At 43.7% G+C, this 12564-nt stretch overlaps 1 protein-coding gene across 4 annotated transcripts in view; it reads left to right on the top strand.

Annotated features, from left to right (window-relative positions):
• The first annotated feature begins 475 nt into the window (after window positions 1-475).
• The window catches only part of RHOH (ras homolog family member H), a 47354-nt gene continuing 35265 nt past the window's right edge, over window positions 476-12564 (top strand). For 2 of the 4 annotated variants that reach the window (XM_059163085.1, XM_059163055.1), the window contains exon 1: window positions 6423-6798. The gene's annotated coding sequence lies outside the window, so the exon portion shown is untranslated. Of the gene's footprint in view, window positions 763-6422; window positions 6799-10160; window positions 10247-12564 lie in introns of those variants that run through there. The other 2 variants (XM_059163064.1, XM_059163074.1) reach the window with 2 other exon arrangements.

Genomic DNA, 12564 nt, shown 5'->3' with positions numbered 1-12564 from the left:
ACAATAGTGGTGGAGGAAAAAAACTCCAGAAGGCAAAAGTCCAAAAGAGGTCTGACTATTAATAGTCGCTATGTAATGAGCCATCTACTATATTTCAAGGACTTTACAGCTTTTTTTCTTTTTTTTTTAAACAAAATCCTTCCAAGATAGATATTACTATACCCATCTTCCGGAAAGGAAGATCAGGGCCACATCCTTTGAATTAAATGGAGATGGGATTTCAATCCTTCTTTGTCTTAGTTCAAATTGACACTTTCTCCAAAATTTCAGATTGCTTTTGGGTAGAGGCCTCAACCCATTCCCTCCAGAACTGGGCAGGAGATCTGTTATTTTGAAGAGAGGGCAAGTTAGCACTCTCCGTTTTCTGCTTTATAACTGAAACGTTTGCAACCCCCGCGCTGGGCAGGTGTGCTGAGCTGCAGTTAGACGCTGTGATGTTTGCGCCCGAACTGAAGATCCCTATCAAGGCAAATATGAATGTGAGAAGAAGCCGTGATGGCCTTCTCCTTCTTCCTCTTTTCTCAACAACCCAGCGTTTCTGCATCAGAGTGAAGGTTGCACCTTTCGCAGGGCTTCCCTGGGAGTTTAATGCACTTGACCCCAAGACGCTGCTCTGACCTCATGTCTCATGCTCTTCTTCTGGCTTTACTTTGAGCCCGAGGCGCATTCTTTGACCTCTCTTCGAGGATAGCCCATCTTTGTCCTTTTCAGGAGGATGTGATTTGGAGAGACAGCCCTTCGGAACTTCATCCAGTGACCAAGGTGGGTGACCAAGCCAGCTGATGTTTGGAGTCAAGAACACGTTGCAAACAGAGCGTAGTGATTCTGGGTTTCTTCTGTGGTGCACTAAACCGGGTCAGAGGGATATTCTACAAAGGTTCTCGAAGCGCTGTGGCTAATGCCTGCAGGGGCGGACAAATGGTCCAGCTGCTAAGGGACTGCCTTGAAGGGCAATGGTCATCTGAACAAATGAACTCTATTCTGATGGTTAAAAAAAGAAAAAACCCGTAACTTTCGAGCCACCGCTTGTAGGACGACTTTGGGTGCTCTCATCTTCTGAGGCCCTGCGTTGCTGTGAACAGTGGTTCTGCAATAAAAAGAACCAGGATGTCAATGTTTGCTAGAGACACACAGTTTACACAGAGCACACAAACCCGGATAAAAATGGCAGTTGAGAATTCTGAGAACCTCCCAGTCGCTCAAACAAAAGGCAGCGTGTTGCATTAAAACAGTCGAAGAGAAGATAGATGAGGAGCGGAGCGGCAGGGGAAGTGATGGTTCTGGCAATAAGCGGGAGGCAAGGAGATGTTTGAAATGATATTCTTATCGGCTGAGGGCGGCTGTTGTTTATAATAAGTTAAAACACGTCAGGAAGAAATTGGGCATGGGATGTCTAGCCCCACGACATTTCTAAGATGGCTTAATATTCAGAATTTTAAATGGCGTTTTACATGAATGTATTTTGCCCCGACGTATCATATAGAAGGATTAAGCTCTTTCTCTTACAAAGGGCTAACATTTTACAATCCCCGTCATGAAATCTCTCGCTCAGAAGGAATGTGTGTTTTGGCTGAATACGGTTATCACGCAGTGGGGAGCTGGGTAAGCATAATTACAGTATGACTAATGCCCTGGGTTTCGAAGCATTCAGACAAGGTTTTAGTACATATTTTCCATCTTCAGAACCCACCGCAATATTTTATCTTATTAGGTGGTATATCCCAGAGGGGGGTCTGTGTAAACTTTAAAAGCTACCCACTAAATCTAAATCGTTTCAGTTAATATGTTAATAGTAAGAAGAAGGGGGAGGCATCTGACTAACCCAGGGGAGAAATAATTTAGCAAATGATTGATATTAATCGCAAGGTTCCCAAGACCTTACTGTTGGTTATGATTACCAGTTATTAAGAGTTCTCTTTGGAATAAATGGCAAGATGTTTTTGCAATGGACGAGAATACCACTTCTGCACAAGTCCCGGGTGCACAGACCGCTTTCTTATTATTTAAATAAAAATCCTCAGTAAAGAAGGTCCTTGTTCTTAGGAGACTGTTAAAGAGAAAATAAACCACATTTCGCCATAGCAAAGGGCATTTCAAACGAAGGTGTTTTTAGACAGCAAATCCTGGCTTTGTGTTTGGATTGTATTTGCCTGGGAATCTCAGAGGAGGGGCACCCTGGACACAGAAAATGGACTGGTGGCCCCCCGGGGGGGGGAGCTCTGGCCGCACCCCAGCTCGCCCCATTGGGAGACAGTGGTGTGAAGAACCAGGACAGTGGATGGGGTAAATCTTAGTTCTGCTTTCCATAGGTCATAGAGTTTCAGTCAACCCGCTGAGGTCTCGTTGGTTGTAGAGCATGTTTTAAAATGTTTAGCACATAGAGCTATGGCCAGACTTAGACGAGAGAACCAATCTGTCGTTCAGCAAATGGTTCTCGCGTGACTGACTAGTCAATGCCTAAGAGACGCCAGTGAGCAGGGCTAGGCCTGGGGCTCATGGGCCTTGGAACTGGGCTTCACGAGGCTATTTGGGGGGTGGTGTGTGTCTGTGGCAGGGTCAACAAGGCTAGTGTGGGAGCTCATGGAAGATGAGTTCCCAGAATGTGACTTTTAACAAGGGTCAGTTCCCTATTAGGAACCTCATACCCGTAGCTTCCTTCCCGGCTGTCACTCTGAATTCCCCAGGATTTCCCCCCACCTCGGTCTCAAAGCCAGTTTATGTGGCCTAAGAACGACACCCTGAGAGGTTTGGGTGTGTGTGTGTGTGTGTGTGTGAGTGTGTGATATGTACGTGTATTTTAAGGCATTTGCTTTCGTCCCTCAACACAACCCCTGTCTATTAACAGAATGAGGGGGCAAAAGCAAGAGAGAGAGAGATGGCAACAGAGAGAGAGAGGGAGAGAGAGAGAGAGATTGGGAGAGAACCAAAAAGAGAGAAAAGGAAGGAAGTTAGGTTGCTGTCCCCAACCTGCTCCCACCACCCAGCAAGAAAACCCCCTCTGGGATTAAACTGTGTATGGAAGCTAGATGTGTGGAAGAGGCAATAGGAGAGACATTCTCAAGTCAGGAGCAAGAGGAAGCACGAAGTCTACAGGAGAACACCAGAAACGATACTCATGTACACAGAGTGAGCCAGGCCGCCAGAAGAAGAGGGGTCAGCCAGCAGCCATGAGGCAAAGGGGAATGTTGGGAGTGCTTAGACCTCTGGACACACCCCACCTAGCCTGACCCAAGCAGTACATGTGCCCTTTTGTGGAGACAAGCCACAAGGCCTGAGGCCTTCTCCTTGTAGCCCCTCTTACTTTGTGTCACAAAGGACAGAGCCTTGCCTCACCTTCTACGGCAGGTGGAGGGGTCTGTCCACACAGGCCGCCGGCCCTGATGCCTCCCCTGCTCTCTCAAGGGATGCTGGGACACAGAAAACCCCCGAGTCTTTTGCTGGAAGTATGACCAATTTTGAACCCTTTGCTGCCCCCAATCTTTCAGAAGCATGGATGAGAAAACTCTTCCAGCCCCCATTTTCTGAAGAAAATCTGAACTTGATCTTCATCTCTCCATTAAATTGGTCCCTCACAGCAGCATGAGGGGTAACACTCCTTGTATTAACTACCACCTCCAGCACACCGTCTCCTACTTGCCTCCTGCCCCCCCACCCCCCGGGGTAGCTTTTAGTCAACTCTTTCGGGAGATGAAATCAGCTTACACTGAGAAACAAGGCAACGGACCACTGCACAAAACTTGTCGCTGGCTGGGTAAGGACAGTGTTTCATTTCAGCCATGATGTCCTCTCTTTGAGAAGCCAGGGGCCAAGTTCCTTTCTAGTCTTGGCATCCGGAGCAATGATACAGTTATTTTACTGAGGGGGCATTTAACTTTTGATGTTTTATATGGTGGCTTAAAGGCTTAGCACCACATGACACATCTTTTCTGTATCAACCTTACCCCTGGTTTTAGAATTTCTGTCTTCATTTCTCTAGATGTCATCTTTTCATTTCGCATTTTTAATTGGTTTGCTCTCACTAAGGCGTGTATATATATATATATTTTTTTAAGATTTTATTTATTTATTTGACAGAGATCACAAGTAGGCAGAGAGGCAGGCAGAGAGAGAGAGGAGGAAGCAGGCTCCCCACTGAGCAGAGAGCCCGACGCGGGGCTCGATCCAGGACCCTGGGATCATGACCTGAGCGGAAGGTAGAGGCTTTAACCCACTGAGCCACCCAGGCACCCCAAGGCGTGTATATTTTTATAAGCCGCCCTAAATCTTTTGATGAACAAAGCCAGAAGTAAATAACTAAAGGATCCACAAGCCCTGTGTTCAGCTTATCTAATAATATCATGATGGTGATCTGGATTTCCACAGGGAATTTTCTAGAAGGGGATAATGTATTAGTCTGAGAGCTCAAGGATTTCACCTGGCAGTTTGAATTCTTCCTGCCCATTAACAATTTGACACTTGGGTTCCTGTAAGAGTCTCTTGTGGGCTTAGTGAGTGTGTGCCCCTCCCTGAGAAGGCTGTTCTTCCGCCCTTTAGGCCTGCCATAGCTGCACTCTAGATATAGTAATCCTCTTCCAATCCCTTGAATATGGCAAACTCCTTTCTGACTCAGGGATTTTGCACATACAACTGCCCCTGCTTGGAGGGCCCTTCCTCCAGCTCTCTCCAGGCCTCTCTTTCTCATTATTAGAGCAGTGGCTGTAGGGGCACATTAGAATGATTGGGTTGTGGGGTTGGGGGGGAGAAGAGTGTATTAATACCCAGGCTCCAACCCAGACAGATTAAACTAGGGGCAGAGCCTTAGTACCGGTATTTTTTTTTTTTTTTTAAAGCTTCCCAAATGATTCTAATTTTTAGCCAGGGCTGAGAGTCACAGATCTCAGCTTAAATGTTAGCTTCTTAAGAGGCCTCCTTGGGCCACCTCTAGGACACAGATACCCTCTTGCTGTCCACCTCAGCTTCTCCTCTGGTTCCTTTGTAATAATCACTACCATTTGTAATTAGTGCATTCATTTGAATGGTTCTGTTTGTTCCCCCCTCCCCCCACCCAACTAAGACATAGGTGATGTGACAACAGGAAATCTATCTGTCTCGGTCTTTGTGCTTCTCTTCAGTACACAGTGTGAGGTGCGTAACAGGATTCTGAGTCTACAATGATGAGGATGGTCCTCAAACGATGCTACTGCTCTGTGGGGCCTCCGGGAAGCCAGTGAGTCTCCCTGAAATAATCCAAGAGAATCCATGTCAAGGCTCAGTGGCTATTTTAACTGGTAAATTGGTAAAATTTTACCTGACTCCGGGGTCCCAGGATTTTTCCAGTGAGATCTGTAATGAATCCTGATTCAGAGTATCTCTTTTATGTGCATGTCCTTCTCCTTCACTTGATTTTAGCCATTCTGAGTGAGGGAGTCCATCTTGTTGATCTTCGTGTTCCTACCCTACTCCGGCACCCCGCACAGAATCTTACACATAGTAGGGCCTCTAGAGATGATTGTTGACTTGAATGGAGTTTCTTTTGTCTCTCTGGCACATAGATATTTTGACAAAGTTTTCACCCTGGACAGTAGCATTTGTCATTATTCAGGGCTTGGAGGCACGGGGAACTGTGAACACGTCATAAAAGTTCAATTTGTTGGTCTAGGCAACCTCACCGTAACCTAGATACAGATGGTCTCTACACCTGGATTGCACAGAAGGAAAAAAAAAGAGTAACTTGTGTTTGGAGGCAAATAATGAAACTGTGAGGAGTCTGAAAACAACTCAGTCAACTACCTCACAACACAGGTGCTGGTCCAAAAAAGGGTGAATTCATGGTGGGGCTGCTTGAGCTCTCGCTCTGGCTGAGTCAGTTCTTTCTAAATTATTATGTGAGAGTTATTAATAAATCAAAGAAAAACAAACCACCGACCTACTGTTTTCCTTCCATAGTTAGTATGTTCACCAAGTTGACATGTATGTTCTAAGGTGTTTTTTTCTCCCCTAAACTTAAATTAACTAAGACCAGTTAGAGGAGTGGACATTTTTTCTTTCTTTCTTTTCTTTTCTTCTTTTTTTTTTTTTTAATATTTTATTTATTTATTTGACAGACAGAGATCACAAGCAGGCAGAGAGAGAGAGGCAAGCAGGCTCCCCGCTGAGCAGAGAGCCTGATGCGGGGCATGATCCCAGGACCCTGGGATCATGACCCGAGCCGAAGGCAGAGGCTTTAACCCACTGAACCACCTAGGCGCCCCTCTTTTTTTTTTTTTTTTTTTTTCTGTTTTATTTCACTTCCTTAAGGAATCATCTGTGTTTTTCACTCTTCCTTTCCTCAGTTTTACATAGGCAATTTGTTGGTGGGAAATGGAGAGGCCTCTTCTCTGGGGAAGTTTTCATATTGTCACGGAGAGAAATGCACGTGTGCGTACACACACACACACACACACATACACACACACACATGGGTAAACCCACACAAATGAGATCCCCTCTTCAGAGAAGCCAGCTACAGGAAATTGACTTATACACAGGAACTTGCTAATCTCTATCGTCACATTCCGATTGTTCCTGCCACCTCAGTCACCGCGCATATGAAACCCGACCGTCTGGGGTTGGATTCTCTACCAGCTCAACTTTTACATCTTTGTTCTTCCAATGCGAATCAGTTATATTCTTGGGGAGGAAGGAAACGATGATCCCAGAAGGAAATCGGAACGGTGAAAGGGCTCGGGCAGATTTTGTTTCTGCTTACCTGCCCTGAACAGATTAACTTCCGGAGTCAGTCATTTTGGTGTCAAGAAATTTCTTCGGCATCTACAACAGGTAAGACTCTGGCTTCTTTAAAAATATTTCCTCGGTGTCACAAGAAATCTCTCCAATTTAAGTAGCTTTTACTTTAGGCTAGACACAATAATGATCTTGCCCTACCTGTTGTAAAGTGTGAAACCGTTTTATGGGGGAAAGGGCAGTTGTTCTGGTATCCAACTCCACCCCCCCACCATCCTGACAAGATGCGTGTAGTTTTTGAAATGTTACAAGTTATAATAGTTGGCTTTTGTTTTTTTCAGATATTTTCCTAGAGAATTCAAGCCCTTGTGATTGACTGTGACTGAGTTCAAATATTTGGGTAGTTGAAATATCACCCTATGTTTGATAAGTAAATATAAAGATCCTCTCAGTTGTACAAATAAGAATTTTTTTAAAGATTTATTTATTTGTCAGAGAGAGAGAGAGAGAGAACACGAACTGGGGGAGTGGCAGCAGGCAGAGGGAGAAGCAGGCTCCCTGTTGAGCAGGGAGCCCAATATGGGACTTGACCCCACGACCCCAGGATCATGAGCTGAGCTGAAGGCAGATGTTTAACTGACTGAGTCACCCAGGTGTCCCTGTACAAATAAGAGTTTTAAACTTTTCTAAATCAGAAAAGAAACCAACCAAGATCCCGATGATAAGGATTTGGATCTGGAATTCCCAGCTTGTTGATTTCACCTATTGTCAATGCTCAAGTCCTCTTTCTACAAGCGGCATATGATGTCCAAGTATTTATTTTTAAATTGAATTAAATTAAATTTAGTTTTTGAGGTGGTTGGATTTGAAGATGTGCTGTGAGGTACCATCAATAGCCTGGGTTGTAGCTAAATAAAACTAGGAAAATCGCTAGTTTTAGGTGTTTCCCTAAACTAGAACTGCCAGTAAAATATTCACGCAAGGAATGAATAGTCAAAATCACTTAATGATTCCAAGCTGGTGTGGAGGATATAAGACACATATAAGGAATCCTCCACCCCAAGGAACTTATAATCTAGTAGTCGTGGTGAGATGTGAAATTCAGGAAGCAGTGCAAGGTGGGAATTGTGTGAATCCTGGGGTGATGTGGGCTGTGAGTTAAAGGAGTTCCAAGAAGGGGGTCTGAGGGTAAGCTAAAGCAGGTTTGGAAGACATGGCCTTGGAAAGATGTGAGATTTGAGTAGGTGGGAAAGGGGAGGTTAATTAGCATGGGAGCACCGTGTGAACAAAGAGCCACAGGTGAGACTGATGAGATGAGCGGTTCAGTGGAGGAGACTGGGCCCCCCAAAGAGGCAAAGATTGTTTTATACATTGTCAGGAAATAAGCTTGAAAAACTCGGGTGTAGACAGGTTGCAGAGGACCCTGAGAGGCTGCTGGGCAGAACAGATGCCTTTCAATAGTGTTCTGGTCTTCTTAGGCCATCAGGCTCCTCTTCTCAGGTCTCACAGGTCTCACAGAATTCCAGGTGACAGGGAGCCCAGAGATCCTGTCCTCCTCATTTTGGGGGCTACTTTATGTGTCCCCACGTGTGTGACCTTCCACTTGCCTTCCTTCTGCTGGCTTCCCTTACTACACCATTGATGCCGAGAAAGGCTTGTGTGGCTGGGGGTTCCTGTAAGACTTCCATCGCTGGGCCTTACATGTCCAGCATCCAGTATTAAAGTGGCATTCCTCTTGGAAGGATGATTTGTTTGACTGAGTGAGCCTCTAGTCTTCAACAACCAGTCCAAAAATTCCATGAAATCTGTTGCTTCCTTTGCATATCTGAATGAGATGTTATTGATTAGCTGGTACTTTTCCCCCAGTGATTCAGAGCACTTTTCTTTTTTCTGAACTGTGAAAAATTTGCATCCACCTAATAACAAAAATATAGTATGGTGAACAAGAATCTGGTGCTTGGAGCCAGATTACCTTGTGTTGAATCTGGTGCTTTTGCTTCTGAGCTGTGGGATCCTCGGACACACATTCTTCAATCCTCCGAATAAGAACATGTATCTGTAAAGTAGCTCTAATAACTGAAAATACCTATTGAGATAAAAAGTATGTAAAGCATTTAGCCTAGTGCTTGGCATAAAATAAACTGTCAAGAAATGTAGCTATTACAGTTGTTGTTAAGGACTTGGTGGGGACACGAGAGTGAAGCCTGTATGGTCCCCGGTTGGGAACAAGTATCTGTAAGTAACTCTCTTAATGCCAGGGTTCCTTTCAAAGGAAAAAGGGGGCTAGTGGGTGAAAAACAGTAGTTTTTTTTGAGCACCAAGTATGGGATAGGCACAGGGTTAGGTATTTTATAGCAATAATATATGTGAAAAAAGGAAAACAAGATTAGAAATGGATTTTTTGGAGCCTCTCCATATCTGATTGTCAGACTCAGAAAAGAACTCTCCGAGGGACTGCTGTGTTATATATCATGTTATTGTTATTTATCTGGGGCTGATGTTGCCCTCTGAATGCTTCGGGTAGGATTTTAGAGGTGTTTTTGGCATTAGAGGAAGAGGCAGAGGGTGACTCTTTTTCCCTGGCCAGCTGAAATTAAATTATTTTATTTTATGGTATTTTAATATTAGTAATTTTATGGTATTTTAATATTAGTAATATTAGTAGCGAGGCATAGCCAAAAATCCATTTCTATTCATTGACCGTGTTGATGAGGAGTGCCCAAAGTGCCTATCTAGGTTCTAGATGCTGGGGTCTTGGATGAGCCAAAATTGAAAAACGTTCTGTTTTCCTGTTCCATTCTCCAAACTAGAGATTTTTGTGTGTGTTGGGGGGTGTGTGTGTGGGGGGGATAGTAAGCACCCTTTGGAAAAAAATGTAAATATGGCCATTGTGTTCATTATACAGGGATGGCTCAATTTTATGTGCAGATCACCTTAGTCAAATAGTAATATCATTTTTCTTCTATAACCCCACTCATAACAGGAGGGAGGCAAGAAGTTTGGGGCTTTGTGTATGCGAAGGGGTGAGCCCAAGTCAGGATAGGGTGCCAAACTGGGGCGTAACAGAAGACAGAACAACAGTAGTGGGTGCTGGGGTGGGCAGTGCAGGCAAGGAGGGTGTCCAAGATGGAGAGGGTGGATGGAGGCAGGGGGCTGGGCACTGGAAACAGTCGCCTTCTCTGTGGCTGTTTGGTCCTTTGACTCAAGCAGCTGCTTGAGGCCCCAAGCAACCTCTTGTTGCTTTGTGTATGAAGATGTACTGTTCCCTGGATGTGGACAGTTGCTCAAAGATGATTTGATTTGTTCAGTTTTGGCCTGGAATCATAATTCCTAAAGTTGGCTGGACATCAAGACCACTTGGGGAATTAAAGAAACTAGAATTTCTCATGAATCGCCTCACAGCCCTGGGGTTTGATCCAGGAATCTGTGTGATAATCAGTGCAAACCCTCGCCCCCAGATGGCTTGGAGGCAGTTGATCTATAGATGAGCATCTGAGAGCCATTAATCCAGAACTCTTAGAACGGGGCCCCAAGCACCAAGATGGTAAGTTGAGTTAAGCGCTGAAATGAGGTCAAATGGTCTTCTCTTTGTTGTGATTCATGTCGACATATAAAAGTATTTTCCTTTGTTTTGAATTGATTTCTTAGGTGAATTCCTTGGGGGTGGGATGACTTGAGTTTAGAGTTTTCATCAACCATATTTACATTTTAACACTCGAGTGCTAAGGCGCCGCTTTAAAAAGACCATATATACACGGAGAGGCTGTTTGTTGTTACTCAGGGAAAGCCCATAGAATGGAATTTGCTTTCAGGGGAGAAAGTGCCAAATCACCCTTCCATTTCTCTTTTCCAGTAAAACAGAATACTAATGAATTACCTTTGGAAGAAAATTTCAAAACATTATAGAACACTCAACTGCTTCTTAGAGCCCAAGTTGGAGCCTTCTTATCTCCACGCTTAGATTCTTGTAATACTGTAGTCAGCAGTGACCTCTTCCCCATTTCGTAGAAAAGAAGAGAGTGGTTAAGTAACAGGCAGTATGGTTTCTAATCACATTTGCCGTGAGAACTGCGCGTGAACTGGCACTCAGTCATTGCTTGAGTTAATTAATAATTGGGTAGTTATTATAGGTGACCCCATGAAAAAGACCCTAGTGGGTAAGTGCACGAAGAGACTACTGTCCAAATTGGGAGAGGGTGGGTGGAATTAACTGGCCCAGATAGACCTCCTGCTCTATTTTTTTCATTATTCCTTATTCATTATATATTTGCATAACTTGCTAACCTAAAAGCATGGTTATTGTTTGTGACAGCAGATGGGAATAGGGTGACTTTTCAATGGCTTCAGTTAAAAAAAAAAAAAAAAAGACGTGCTCTTGCAAAATATTCATGTGAGGTATTTGCAGTGGGTGAGGGAGCCTGCCTGTGCTTGTTTGCAAAAGCCGATTGTAATATTTTCAGAAATTTTGCAATTTTGTTAAGCACAGCTGCCGTTAAAGATGAAATTCTGTAGCTTACAGTTCAATAAGTTCTATAATAAATAAAGGTAGGAAATGCTCAGAACACATTTGATCCTAGTTATTTACTACACTGTACTATTATCGATGCTCTTGAACTTATTTCAACTTACCTGTTTGATAGAAATATCATATAATAATATGCTACTGAACGTCTCTTTCCAACTCTGTATCCAAGTTTGTAGCTTGAACCTGGACATGGTAGGAGTGTTTACACCACGGAAATTGGCAAACACCATAAATCAGGCTCCCCGCACTTGTTTTGAGGGGAGGCGGTTAAACATCTTATCAGTATACCATCAATGAACTGTGGAAAACACAAATATGGCAACTTGGCAATATGTGTTAAGAACTGTTAAAATGCTCAGACATTTTGATCCCTTAATTCTTAAAAAGAACTGTTACAATGCTCATACATTTTGATCCCTTAATTCTATCCCTGGGAATTTATTCTAAATAAATAATTCAAAGAAGGAAGCGATAACATGCAGGAACGTAGTCACTCATAACCTGACTAAGGAATAATGGTTCTGAGCATTAATTCCGTGGACTACTTTGTAATCATTCAAGGTAAGGACTTTGTGGTAGTTATGAAAACATATTTGATATGGTGTTCGATTAGAAAAACAGGTTTAAAATTTTAACTTATATTCTGATTTTGTTATGAAGGAAGATTAAATGTGGGGTGAAACAATGCAGGCATTTAGTGGGTTAGTATGGTGAAATGATAGAATTTTGTTTTTACTTCATTTATTGGAGTAGTATGTGTGCATTTAAAAAATATGGAGAGGGCCTGTAAATAAGTGATCTTAAGCAGTTTTAACATTTGACTGGGAAGACTATGAGTTTTGTGGTCCAGATGTGGTTTGCCTTTGACATGCAGGTATGGGACTCTCTGGGCTAAATGTTATAAAGGGAGTTTATACCCAGGCAGTCTGGAGTGGTGGATAATAAGAGGGTCCCTTTCGTTCTTTTCTTTTCCTTCCTTTCCTCTTTCCTTCTCTTCTTTCTTTCTTTCCTTCTTTCTTTCTTTCTCTCTTCCTCTTTCTTTCTTTCTCAATATGGATTGACTGATTGAGAGAGAGACAGCAAGCAAGCATGCACACCCATGAGCAGGGAGAGGGGGAGGAGAATGGGGAAGGAAGGGGGAGGGGCAGAGGGAGACAAGCAGACTCCCTGCTGAACGGGGAGCCCAGTGGGGGGCTCCATCCTAGGAGGGATCCTAGGAGAGATCTCAGGGTCTGAGATCATGACCTGAGCTGAAACCAAAGAGTCCAAAGTTTAACCGACTAAACCATCCAGGTGCCCCACAAGGGGGTTTCTTTAGGACAGCTCAGGAAGGAGAA

Source organism: Mustela lutreola, chromosome 1 (genome assembly GCF_030435805.1).
Source record: "Mustela lutreola isolate mMusLut2 chromosome 1, mMusLut2.pri, whole genome shotgun sequence".
NCBI lineage: Eukaryota > Metazoa > Chordata > Mammalia > Carnivora > Mustelidae > Mustela > Mustela lutreola.
Note: the sequence above shows the minus strand (reverse complement) of the source record. Positions and strands in the feature narration are given on the sequence as shown.